Source organism: Dreissena polymorpha, chromosome 10 (assembly GCF_020536995.1).
Source record: "Dreissena polymorpha isolate Duluth1 chromosome 10, UMN_Dpol_1.0, whole genome shotgun sequence".
Lineage (NCBI taxonomy): Eukaryota > Metazoa > Mollusca > Bivalvia > Myida > Dreissenidae > Dreissena > Dreissena polymorpha.
Genome location: NC_068364.1, coordinates 70,400,149 through 70,414,480, shown reverse-complemented (window position 1 = coordinate 70,414,480; position 14,332 = coordinate 70,400,149). Strand labels below are relative to the sequence as shown.

At 36.1% G+C, this 14,332-nt stretch overlaps 1 protein-coding gene across 2 annotated transcripts in view; it reads left to right on the top strand.

Annotated features, from left to right (window-relative positions):
* Positions 1 to 14,332, top strand: part of LOC127847114 (uncharacterized) — a 90,421-nt gene that overhangs the window by 18,822 nt on the left and 57,267 nt on the right. The window contains exons 1-2 of one of the 2 annotated variants that reach the window (XM_052378747.1): positions 6,140 to 6,160; positions 9,399 to 9,492. The gene's annotated coding sequence lies outside the window, so the exon portion shown is untranslated. Of the gene's footprint in view, positions 1 to 6,139; positions 6,161 to 9,398; positions 9,493 to 14,332 lie in introns of those variants that run through there. The other variant, XM_052378746.1, reaches the window with a different exon arrangement.

Here is a 14,332-nt window from a genome sequence, read left to right as displayed (position 1 = left end):
ATGTTAGTGAAATGGATATGTAAAGGTAAACTTATTTAATTTATTAATGTCTCTTAGCTAAATACATCGACAACACTCAAGTATATATGTTTAAAGCGTTAGTATATCCACAAACTGAAACTAACACCCACTGTCCTACAGTGGGACTAACCACCCTCTCCCCCGTTGCGCCTACACCGAAAGGTCCTGCAACGTACCTATCCAGATCCAGAATTTATTTCCCCAAATCAAGTTTTCATGCTTATGTTAGTTGCAATAATACAACTCCCAGCTATTGACCCTCTGAGCTGTACGTATGTACTCATAAAAGCTCAGAGCATTCAAGAAGAAATAATGCTTTATAATAATGTTCAGTTTGCACTTTTATGAATTTACTTTTCCATGCTGAGACTATGCACTAACCGGTCAAACACTTAAAGTTAAGGCCTGTAAAAACTTCAACAGGCCTGTGAATTGTTTCTCCTGGTAGGCAAGTCTGGCCTGTAAAATGTGATGGTCTTTCGCCACGTCTGAATTTTTCCATTAAAGGCTTTGGGCTGTCTTTCTACACTCCTTCAATGCTTGTTGCATGCTAATTAAGCCCAATTTAAGGGAAAGGTTTAAGTTAAAAATAAAAGCTGTCTGGCTGTTAAATAATTACAAATGCATTTGAGCAATTAAAATCATATAATGAACAAATATTTGATGTAATAAATAACACACAAGCATGCATTTGATATTAATATATGCAAGAAACAGCAAACAAGATAATGTTAAGCTACATAGGGCTTCGTACACTGCAACAGTGCTTTAATAAGTGTTTTAAATATTCATAGACTATTAGTGTATTAAAAATATAATTTCTCAAATAAAATAAAATAATTTTCCTACCTACCTACCCACCTGTAAAATTTAGGGTCGGTAAAGGGCAAACCAACAATATTTTAATTGTGGCCTGATCAACAATCAATGAGAAATAAGGAAAATGTCAGTTTTATACACTTAACATGTCTTATTGTATAAAACAGTGAAGAGTTGATTGAAAGCTGAACAGAAACCACTATCCATTAAGTTGCTGCAAAATATACGTTAAACTAAGATTTATGACGCAAATGTACCATTTCTCCCAAAAATGTTGCCAAATCTCCCTATTTCACTTAAGGGAGAAGTGACTTCTCCCAAAATTTTGAGCCTAGCTAGACCCCTGGAGGCCACATTTATTTTCCAATCTTCATGAAACTTGCTCAAAAGATTTGTCCCACTGATATCTCTGATGAGTTCAAAAATGGTAACCTTTGCTTGAAAAACATGGCTGCCAAGGGGCGGGGCATTTTTCCTTATATGACTTTATATGGCTATAGTCAAATCTTGTTAACACTCTAGAGGCCACATTTATTGTCCAATCTTAATGAAACATGGTCAGAAGATTCATCCCAATAATATCTTGGACGAGTTCGAAAACGATGCCGGTTGGTGGAAAAACATGGCCGCCAGGGGGCGGGGCATTTTTCCTTATATGGCTATAGTAAAACCTTGTTAACACTCTAGAGGCCACATTTGTCCAATCTTAATGAAATATGGTCAGAAGATTTGTCTTAATGATATCTTGGATGAGTTCGAAAATGGTTACGATTGCTTGAATAACATGGCCGCCAAGGGGTGGGGCATTTTTCCTTATATGGCTATATAAGGCTATAGTAAAATCTTGTTAACACTCTAGAGGCCACATTTATAGTCCGATCTTCATGAAACTCGGTCAGAAGATTCATCCCAATTAGATCTTGGACGAGTTCAAAAATGATGCCGGTTGGTTGAAAAACATGGCCACCACAGGGGCGGGGCTATTTTCCTTATATGGCTATAGTAAAACCTTGTTAACACTCAAGAGGTCACATTTATTTTCGGATCATCATGAAACATAGTCAAAAGATTTGTCCCAATGATATCTTGGATTAGTTCGAAAATGGTTTTGGTTGCTTTAAAAAACATGGCCACCAGGGGCGGGGCATTTTTCCTTATATTGCTATATATGGCTATAGTAAAACCTTGTTAACACTCTAGAGGCCACATTTATAGTCCAATCTTCATGAAATTTGGTCAGAAGATTGGTCTCAATGATATCTTGGATGAGTTCGAAAATAATTATGTTTGCTTGAAAAAAATGGCTTCCAAGGGGCGGGGCATTTTTCCTTATATGGCTATAGTAAAATTTTGTTAACTCTCTAGAGGCCACATTTACTGTCGATCTTCCTGAAACTTGGTCGGAAGATTCATCCCGATAATATCTTGGATGAGCTCAAAAATGATGCGGGTTGGTTGAAAAACATGGCTGCCAGGGGGCGGGGCATTTTTCCTTATATGGCTATAGAAAAACCTTGTTAACACTCTAGAGGCCACATTTATTTTCCGATCTTCGTGAAACTTGGTCAGAAGATTTATCCCAATAATATCTTGTTATCTCAGGTGAGCGACTTTGGGCCTTTCAGGCCCTCTTGTTTTATTTTGGGAAATGTTAATGAAATATTTAACATATGAATATAACTGATAATCCATGTGTTAACAGGACATTCGTTTTGTTAAGTTGTGATCAATATACAAAAGTGTGAAGCAAACTTATGGTTAAAACAGAAAATATTTGTGGTCCAAGACTCGGGAAATGGCTGTATGTGCAAAGCGCGAATATAAGACCTCGGCAATAATATTATTTTGATTCCACTGTTATTAAGCAATGGTTTATAAAGTGATAAACAATTCCCAAAAGACGAGTTGAGTGAGTTTGCCGAAAAATGGTTTAATCCAAGATGGTTATAAAAAAGTTATAAAAAAAGTCAATTATTTATTGGGTCAAAACAAATGCCAGATTTATCAAGTAGAATTAATGCAATTGACACCATTTTGGAAATAGGGCTTGGTCCCTGCAACGGTTGTTTTGACTAATATTGGGAAATGATTGTTGTTGGGTTTTTTTGGTAACAAATACTTAAAACTTAGAATGAAGTGATAGCGCTGGATCGGAGATTAACTAATTTTTGAGATTACAAAAAATTAAATTAATTGCACCTTCAGTTGGGAATTTTAAGGTCCCATTGGAGAACATAATGTTGTTGTTGTTGTGGGGGTTTTTTTTTTGGGGGGGGGGGCGGGGGAAATAGGTCCCTATACCGACAAAGGCCAGAATTTTAGTTGAGTACTTGCTTACTCCCTGTCAATTGCTTAGGTATGCTTAGAAAGACAAAACCCTCTGAAGTTGGCTCAGTAATGATTAAAGTCTCTATAACGCTCAAAATCAACAAAAATTTCTTTAAGTATTTCGTAAAATAAAGTTAACACCTTAAAAATCAGTGTTCCTTATAGCAATAGCCAAAATTTCAACGCTAGATTTGGTATGATTACATAGATTTTTGTAGATACAAAATGCTCGTTTTTATTTATTTGTGGCCACAATTAATTCCCGCGAATATATCTATTCATACGACACACAAACACCATTTTAGTGTTCATGTGTCGTATGAATAGATATGCAAAACAATAATAAAAACGAGCATTTTGTATCTACAAACATCTATTTTACCAGACCACATCTGACGTTGAAATTTCGGCAAGTGCCATAAGGAACACTGATTTTTAATTGGTTAAGTTTATTTTACGAACAATTGTACGAGATTTTCGTTGATTTTGAATAGTAATGTTACTTAAAAACGATTCAAACGATTGCAAGAAATTTAAGTGATTATTGTTTCCTACTTGTTGATTGCTCAGGTAGGGTTTTAAAGGACAAAAACCTCTGTAATTGTCTCAGTAATTATTAAAACAAGGGCAAAAAATTTAATTGAGTATTAGTTTCCTACATGCACTTGTCTATTGCTCAGGTATGCAGGGCTTTCCTTTGACCCGAGCTCCCGGGTTTTGACGCTTGAAAATTACAGAAGACCCCTTTTTGACTCTTGAGAAAATTACGTCATGCGTCACATTTGACCCGGGGGAATATACCGACTTGCGTCAACGAGATCAAAAGTTGTTAAGACTAAGCGATAATTGGCTTGGGGCGGAGTATCTCATTTAGTACACGCTAATCGTTTACGCCCGTTTCCAATCATCGAAGCACAAGTCCACCCAGTAGGCGGAGTTTGGTTAATTAAGAAATCTAGTATTGACCAATTAAAACACTGCTGGTTCGATGACGCGTGTATTAACTTTCCATTATTTATCATAGCGTTTGTTATCAGCTGTTTGCGAAAAGACGTGTATTAAAACCACCTAGTTGCAATAACCCAACTCCCAGCTATTGACCCTCTGAGCTGTACGTATGTACTCATAAAAGCTCAGAGCATTTAAGAAGAACTATAAACCCACCAAAACAGAATGGACTCATCCGCGTCAGTTTTAATAATATTCAATATAAAATAATAACATCCATATCCACAGAACACCGTAAAGCATATTTTGAGATATTTCCAGAGTATGGCAGAATGTATTTCCAAAGCTGAATGCACCCATCACTGTTTCGCTTCATGATTGCTCAGTTCAAAGACGCGCGAAAGTTATGCTGGCATATGTACTGTCTACAACGTCAAATTACACGCTTTGCATCAAAGTTGCTAAAAATAACTATAGAACCGATATAACTGACCTTGTGGCAAAGTGACAATTTTTGCATGAGCTAATTGATTACAAAATACATGTAGGCGTAATAATTGACCGTTTGAGAAGGCATAGAAAACAGCGTGTTTGTCGCATGTCTTCAGTGAAGATGGTACATGAAATAATTAAAGGGCGTCGGAATTTTTGATGGGATTAAATACGGAGGCACCTTTATCGGCGAGTAGAAATAATTTCCTTTTATAGTTTACCGATTTATATAGGCTATTGTGTTTAGGTACCACCCGTATGTTGTTGTTTTTTGTGATAGCCAGCGGAAATGTTTGTTTTTTCACATTTTGTATTTCATTCTTAATTTAATAGCCACGCGAAACGGTCAAACAAAGTTATTGGATAAAGTGTAATTGTGCAAAGTGTAATTGTGCTTCTGCATTCGGAAAATGTCGCAGAGAAACCTTTTCGAATTCGGAATCGGTAGTAACTCTGAAATTGTGTAAGACGCCAACGACAAAGCGTACTTTAGATCTAAATGACAGTGCCCCGAACACCCCCAAACGTGCGAAAGAACATATGACATATTACTCTGCTGTATACATGAAGTTAATGTTGTATTAGAATACATGTTTTGTATTTATTAATCATTGAAATATTGTGTTTAAATGCATAGTGTTGTAGTGACAGTAAAATGTAAGAAATACATGTTAACATACATGTATCTTTTAATTTGTTGCTTTTTATATATTATATCTCAGTAATTTGCTTAAATTGCAAAAAATCATTGACTCTCCTGCGTTATTATTAGGACTCTCAGAAGTTTGATTTTGACTCTTGAAAATATGGTCCCAAGAGTCCTTGACTCTTGAGATTTGAGGTCTAAGGAAAGCCCTGGGTATGGTTTAAACCCTTTCCCACTGACCAACTTAAAAGCAAACTTAAAATAGCTATGTGCAAACAGCATAAAACCAGAACAGCCTGTGAGTAAATCGCAGCTGTTCAGGTTTTATGATGTTTGCTGCTCATCAGTATTTAAGGGAAAGGAAATAAAGCCTTTAAAAAATATATCTATTAAAAAAGGTCTTTATAAAATTTTACTTTTTATGGGACTACAAATGCGTAAAAATACATATCTAAGTAGTAAAGGAATAAAGCAGAAAACCCTCTGTAGTTGGCTCAGTAATTATTTAAACAATTTATTATGGCAAGAAATTTAGTGAAGTAGTCTGCTTAAGCCCACCTCTTTCCTCACACTGACTGACAGTTGAACATGTTGTTGTTGTGTGTGGGAGGTAGACAATCTCTCAATAGCTTTGTAGATGGGAAATCATGCATGTATTTAAATTCTACTGAGTTTTCCTCATTCAGTGTATATGTGTATGGCTACATCAGGGCTTTTGTATTTTTAACAGTTAATCGTGACTTTGTGCCCTATAGGTGGTTAAATATGTGAACAAATATTACATTAAAAAGTGCCTGATGTAATTTTATAGCGGTGGTTATGTGATGTATGTTTCTGTTTGGGATGGTCTTGTTGAGACGGGATGTTTGGTGATAATTTAATTTTCATTATACTTATTTGGACCATGTAAGTGTTAACATATCTGAAATTTAAGGTTTTAGTGGATCATGTTTTTTTGTTCCCTACCGGTTTCACCAGAGGGGACTTATGGTTTGCGCTCCGTCTGTCAGTCCGTCTTGTCAGTCCGTCTGTCCGTCCATCACACTTTTCTGGATCCTGCGATAACTTTCAAAGTTCTTAATATTTTTTCATGAAACTTGAAACATGGATAGATGGCAATATGGACATTATGCACGTCATTTCATTTTGTTCCTACGTAAAAAATTCTGGTTGCTATGGCAACAAATAGACTAAAAAATACTGCGGAAAATGGTGGTTTTCTGGATCCTGCGATAACTTGAAAAGTTCTTAATATTTTTTCATGAAACTTGCAACATGGATAGATGGCAATATGGACATTATGCATGTCATGTCATTTCTTTCCTACGTCAAAAATTGTGGTTGCTATGGCAACCAAAAAAAAATAATCTGAAAATGGTGGAATTTCTGACAATGGTGGAGCCGGTAGGGGACAATATTGCTTGACAATAGCCTTGTTATGTTGTACTTAAGTATGGAGATTTGTGTTCTGCGTTATTTATTGTTTACAGATAACTTTTTATATGACTTATATACCTACAATGGAAATAAATAAACATGAGTAATGATCTTTTAATTAATTTGCAAAACTGTACATTAAGCTTACATGTGTGTACTTATTTTGGCAGAATGATTGGAAATTGATCAGAAATTGTGATTTTTTCCAACAAAATGATGCAAATGAAAATTAATTATGTTTCGGCAATTAACAGTTTTTGCACTAAACATAGACATACCACAAGAATGTAACACTGCATATTTTGCCATACTTTTCTGGACTTATTTTGTCAGAATTGATGGCCATTGTTATTTTTTTCCAACAAAATGATATTCATGGAAATGAAAAGAAATTGCATAGAGGCAATTAATAGTTTTGGCAATAATCATAGACCTATGTTGTTGGGGATTTTTACAGTAACATTAATTTGTTGTATTCTGCAACTATTAAAAAACAATTCTGTCAAAAGAAGAATGTACTGACAGGGTAACGGATCAGATATTTGCACATTTTAGTGTGATAATTTTGCGTTTGATAACTCCTTGTTTGATAGGTTGTGGGAGTGTTTTAATTTATCATGATGATTGTCATCAATGAATTAATTAGTATTTATGGTTATAATTATGCGTCCATTGTGAGTTTTGACTGTATTATAATATGCCTTAGGATAAAAGTAATAAATTGTGTGGGCGCTGTAAGTTAAAAAAAAAAATTATGAGGTTATGGGGGCATTTGGTGCTGGTAGGGGGGTTGGCATGCAGTTGCTGCCCCAGCCCCCTTTATCAATCCGCCTAGCGACCGGGAGGTCACTGCTTTGATCCCCACTAAGGGAGCGTATCTTTAGATTTCCCCATAGACACCAAGTACTGGTTCTAGGCCCAGGAAACGGACTCGAGAGCGTTTCAAATAAGCCTTAGACTTTCTATGCAATCGAGGTAAAATTAATATTTTTAAACTAATCCGCAAGTGTTTACAGAATGGTTAATAAATCTTACACATTTAATGAATTTGAATGGACTTCGATGTTTATTATAAATTAGTTTTCTCTGCATTAAAATATTCATCAGATTCATGCTCTGTATGGTACATTAATTTCAAATTTGCCTATAATTTTATTTGACTTCAGTTGCTTGAACAGGATGTTACATACAAGAGATTAGAGGTAATAAAATATACTACCAGGTGTAATAAGTGTGAAACATTTGGGAAACATTTACCCGCCCATGTAGATGAAAATTATCTTTCATGTCTCGGATAAAAACTGTTTCCGCAAAACTTAATTTTGTTAAAAACTGTTACCGCAAAACGTAATTTTGTCGATCGTAAAAGTCAGTTCAGGGCTGTAATATTAAAACATGGATAACTGGATGAAAGGACTGTTTACGTTAATGGCATTCCAGAAAACTGAACATTGTTACTTTTATTTGCTACTTAAAATTCATGAACTTTTAATACATAAATGAAATGGTATGGACTTTATAATGTTGGTCAGTAAAAGATTGTTTGCTCTTATTTCATAACATGCGTGAAAATATAAAGACATGTAATGAATAGAGTGCAGAAAACATAATTACTAAAATGTTAAAATGAAACCAAGTATAAGATAACGTGCAAAGAAACCAAGAGATTTACACTCTAGTGTCAAAAAGGAATAATATTTCAAGGTAAATACTACTACAATCACAATATTACATTGAAAGATAATTGTGTGTAAAGGCATTGAGGTCTCATGCTTTTAATATAATTATAATTAAACCCACGTGTCAGGTTGATTTAGTGGGCAATACTTGGAAATCGACTGCTGGTGATTCATTCATCAAAATGTGGTATGCGTTGCTGTCACACTCTGTCAATGCAGAGAAGCGTGACTTGCAGGTGTGGTTGGAATATTTACAGTAACTCAACTGGGGAATATTTACAGTAACTCCTGGCAGTCAGGAATATTTATAGTAACTCAATTCAGCATTTGGTGCAATGCCTTAAGATAAAACGTTCCTAGGTTACTCAACCTTGTTTACTGTAAGGAAATGGCAATTTGCTTTTTTGTATAAAACAAGAGTTGTCACCAAAGGATGACTTATGCCCCCTATAAACGCTTGATAGAAGTTATGAGCTTTTTTAGAAAAACCTAAACGCAGATTTCGAAACCTAGACGCGGACCCTAAGTTCAAGGTCAAATTCACAGGGGTCAAAATGTGTGTGCGTATGGAAAGGCCTTGTCCATATACACATGCATGCCAAATATGAAATTGCTATCTGAAGCGACATAGAAGTTATGAGCATTTTTTGAAACCTAAACGCAAAGTGTGACCAACAGACGGACGGACAGTCCGATCACTATATGCCCTCCTTTGAGGGCATACAAAAATTTCAGATGCAATTGCTTCACACTCACCCGTCAATATTGTACAGGGTAGGGTCATGTTTTCCCTCCTTTTAAGGGAATCCCCTATGTGGGTTCTTTAGATTTCCCCATAAGATACCAAGAACTGGTTCTACCCAGGACATCACTGTACTATCCAATGTTTTATTTTTTTCTGGTGAACTACTTCCACAATTCTTTAATGGTTTCATTGAAACTTCAAATATGTCACCATAAAAATGAATGTGAACAATATTACTTCCTCTGTTTTATGTAATTTTAAATGAGGCATTATTTTCTTGCAGGCAATCATGTGATGGTTAAGAGGTTTCAGGTTCTTCATTTTCACAGCCATTGAACTTTTCCTATCTAGGACCAACCTTGCAAACACAAAACAAGGTGAGTTAAAACCTGAGTGCTTTTTAGTTAACCTTGAGCTTAATTGTGAACACCTTTTGTCCATAGTTCCTTAGTGTATGGTTAGTATTTAATTGTGAACACTCTTAGAGGCCATGTTTATTGCTTTTGTTGCACAATCTTCATTTCTTCATTATACCCCCACAAACGAAGTTTAGGGGGGTATATAGGAGTGACCATGTCTGTTGGTCTGTCGGTCAGGGTCAGTATTAAGTGTTGGCTCTCTTAATCAAGTTGTTTTCATCAAACTTGGTCAGATGTTGTATCTAGATGATGTATAGGTCAAGTTTGAATATGGCTTATGCCAGGTAAAAAACTAGGTAACGGGGTTACTTAGTGCGTTTTAAACATTGAGCATGGTGTCCGCGGTTTTTTGTGAAGACAACATGCACAAAATTCTGTGTCGAATGCGGCGGTGGGAGTATTCGTCACGTCTGTGACAAAGCTCTAATTAAACTTGGTCAGATATTTGTGCAAATGTTGTCTCTGCTTAGTTAAAAACTTTGTTACCAACTTTTGTGTAAAACTAGGTGACTAGGTAAAATAAAGGAAAAGCTGTTAAACACTAGATAGGAGTCACATTTTGGGCCATTTCATCTTGAAATTCGCTCAGAAATTTTAAATATGTTCTAATGGCCCTGCCCTCCCGAACCTCCGCCCTGCCCCCCCCCGGAACCTCCGCCCTGCCCCCCCCCCCCCCCCCCTAAAAAAACATTTTATATTTCATAAATCTCTTATTACATTGTTATTAGTTTAATCCTCATTGTAGACATTATATTTGAATGGTTTAATAATAATACAATTATTTATAACATATAAATTAACATGCAATAGGAAGCATTCCAGAAACTCCCGCGCACTCGAATGTGCCCTTTTCACAAAATACTGCGCGTCGAAAGTGCCCTTTTGACAAAATACTGCGCGTCGAAAGTGCCCTTTTGACAAAAAAGTCCCCCTGCCCTTTTCAAATCCTAGCTGGAGCACTGGATATCTGAGCCGAGTTTGATAATGGTTCCAGTCCACTGAAAACCATGGCTGCCAGAGTGCGGGGCAATTTCCCGTACATGTCTATAGTGAAACTTTTTTAACTCTATAAGTCAAATATTTTGTCCAAAAAAATGAAACTTGCTAAGAAGGTCAGTTTCGATAATTGATGGACCATGTTCTAGGTTGGTTCTGAAGCATCACAAGATCTGATCTAAACAGGTCAGTTTAACCCATTTATGCCTAGTGGACTCTCTCATCCTTCTAAATTGGATTAATTTATTTCCAAAATTAGGGATGTCTAGTATATTTATTTCTATATTTAGAATATTTCTTACAGAAATTCCTTAAAGCAAACAGTGCAGACACTGATGAGAAGCCGCATTATGCGGCGTCTCATCTGGGTCTACGCTGTTTGCCAAGGCCTTTTTTCTAGACGCAAGGCATAAATGGGTTAAGAGGTGAACAGTGTTGTGTTTTTTGCTCAAAGTCGGGGCTGGTATCTGGCGCTGCCCCATTCCTAATGACAAAAAGTGTATACATTTTTCCCCAAATTGGACCTAAAAATTCCCAATTGAAGGTTTAAAAAAAAATTACAAAAATTTGGATCAACATTAAGTTAATCTTCCATCCAACTCTACAATACACACTTTATAAAATGTAATATTTAAAACACTTTAATTCTCATTTTTGAAGCATTTGTGGGCAAAAACAACAGCACTAATTTACCAATTTGGGTCAAAACACCACAATTTTTCCCAGTCCAACGGGACCCAGGCCCATTCCCAAAATAGTGAGAAAAAAACACTGGGTGAATGGCTGTGGGCCTTTAGCCCTCTAGTGTACTCTATAGCATGGAAAGATCAATGCATCTTGCTGGACTTACCGGTACAAGTCCTCTGACTTAAACCAAATTTGGCTGTCAGCTGAAAGATTTGAGCAATTGTAATGAAAATACAATAGAACCAATTTATCGAAGAAATTCAGCCAGGGGCTTTTAGGTATAAATCACAATTTTTATGTTTGCTTAACCCTTTCCCACTCAGAGGCAAGGTTAAAATGGCTATGTGCAAACAGCATAAAACCAGAACAGCCTGCGAGTAATTTGCAGTCTGTTCAGGTTTTATGCTGTTTGCTGCTCATCAGTATCTAAGGGTTGGAAATAAAGCCTTTAAAACTTGAATCTAGTAAGAAAGGTCTGAAATTAAATTCAACCTTATAAAGGACTACAAACACGTCAAAATACGTTTCTAAGTGGTAAAGGGTTAAAAAATAAAATATTTTTATTCGAAATTATTAAGTTGTGACAAGCGTAACTAGTAGCATATAAATCCATTAAACAACAAGAGCTGTCACCATAGGATGACATATGCCCCCTATAAACGCTTTGATAGAAGTTATAGCAGTTTTCGAAACCTAAACGTAGATTTCGAAGCCTAAATGCGGACCCTAAGTTCAAGGTCAAGGTCACAGGGGTCCACATTTTTGTGCGTATGGAAAGGCCTTGTCCATATAAACATGCATACCAAATATGAAGGGTATATCTCAAGGGAACTAGAAGTTATGAGCATTTTTCAAAACCTAAACGCAGATTTTGAAACCTAAACGCAGACCCTAAGTTCAAGGTCAAGGTCACAGGGGTCAAAATTTTTGTGCGTATGGAAAGGCCTTGTCCATATACACATGCATGCCAAATATAAAGACTTTATCTCAAGGGGCATAGAAGTTACAAGCATTTTTCAAAACCTAAACGCAAAGTGTGACGGAAAGACAGATGGACGGACAGACAGACAGACAGTCTGATCACTATATGCCCCCTTTTCTTCGAAAGGGGGCATACTGTGAAACTTTTATATATCGTCATGCATTATTTTTCGTATACTTTGTCAGTCGACCGATTGACGAATACAAGATCCTTACAAACAATTATGTCCCATATGTGAACAAATTAAGACTGAATTACCAAAGGCATGAGACACTAAAATCCAACGTAATCCACGCATACATTCTCCGTCTGTTACGTAATCAAGATAAATCCGGTTTTGACACAAAAAGGTGTAGATTACACAGTATACTTAACTGACACGTGACACTGCTCTAAATCGCGAAAGCAGTACAGCTGTATCGACTGCGTTGACTTCGTTTAGGTAGAATTGTAATGATAAAGTGCTAATTGTTAACAACTTTATTACCCATTGTGTGTAATGTGTTTTTCAGTGTTGTTGCAGAAGATTATACAGCCTCCACGCACCGGATTAGATCCGGATCAACGACAATACACACATTTTAAAGATGATGATGTATATACTTACCGTATATACGTTCTCCGCATTGATTACAAATAAAAAAATTATTTGTGTTTGGTTGTTTTCGTTTAACTACAATACATGTGTAAAAATAGCTTGTGCTTCGTTTTATGGGCTATCGATCTTTTTAATCATTGATATCTTTTACAAGTTATACGATGCATGTTTCAAATAATTGTTACTTGAAGCAATTGAAAACGTAACAGGTAAAGAGAAATTAGCAATCATGACGATAAGTTGCATCCAAACGGGAAATTGTACAGAAATTCATTTTTATTTTTGCGGAATTTTCAGGAAATCCCCGGTAAGCACGTGTTTCGAATGACTGAGTATGACGCAATAAAACATTGCTTTGTATCGTATTGCATTCAATCTAATTTAAACTCACTCGTCCATTGGTTGTTACAATTAAATCTGAACTTTGCCCTATCAAACCGCTGTCCCATAATGTACTGTTGATTTTACACTTCTGAAATTATTGTACTTAAAGTGATCAAATATTTACGATGCAAAACTCTTGAAACTTTATTGAAATCTGACCAAATAGTTTGCTAACACTAATATTAACCAATAATCTTCGCACCTTCTCTAATTTGCGCCGATAAAGGTAAGATTGTTTTTAGTTTGGCCATGATAATAAATTGATATGACCAATTGGCAACTGGCTTCACTGTTTCAAACCCGGGTTTCAAACACTCGTTAACGGTTATTTGGTCCCACTAATCCGCTAATCATAATAATGATACACTAATGGGGGCAGATTACTGATCACCTGATAACAAAAGACTAGTATATTGACATGTGACAAACAGGCCCCACCTCCTGCAAGTGACTCTCAAGTGTTCTCCCTCTTTCCCCACTACGATTTTTCGCAACCGCGATATATTTCGGACAAAGAAATCGGCTATTGACTGACGCATTTTTTTTCAAAGTCAGGAATTGGCGAATTTAAGTGCTGACGAAAACGTCATTTTTATAAAAATGACGAAATTTCGTGCTGTCGAAAATAAATGATTTCACAGTAAAAAGTATAAGAAATTTATAGTTACATATGTATATTAAAAAAAATTGTGGCATTCAACCATTGAGCAGCACTTGTAGCACTTCTGGCATTATGTTCTGCTTGAATGAATGAAGACTGATCTCATATCGGCTGCATTCTGAGAAAACTGGGCTTAATGCATGTGCGTAAAGTGTCGTCCCAGATTAGCCTGTGCAGTCCGCACAGGCTAATCAGAGACGACACTTTCCGCTTTAATGGTATTTTTATTTTCAAGCAAGTCCCTCCTTACCGAAAATCAAGTTTAGGCGGAAAGTGTATGCATTATGCCCAGTTTTCTCAGAACAAGACTCATATCATGACAATCTCATATCAAGTGAATTGAAAGGGTACTATTGTATGATGTTTGTTATTAATGAAACACTTGTTAGTTACTTGGAATGTCCACGAATAGCCAGGCACTGACAATGGCCTGATAATTGGACTATATTTGACATGCACCACCTCTATTGTGGAAACGTATACTTTTTCT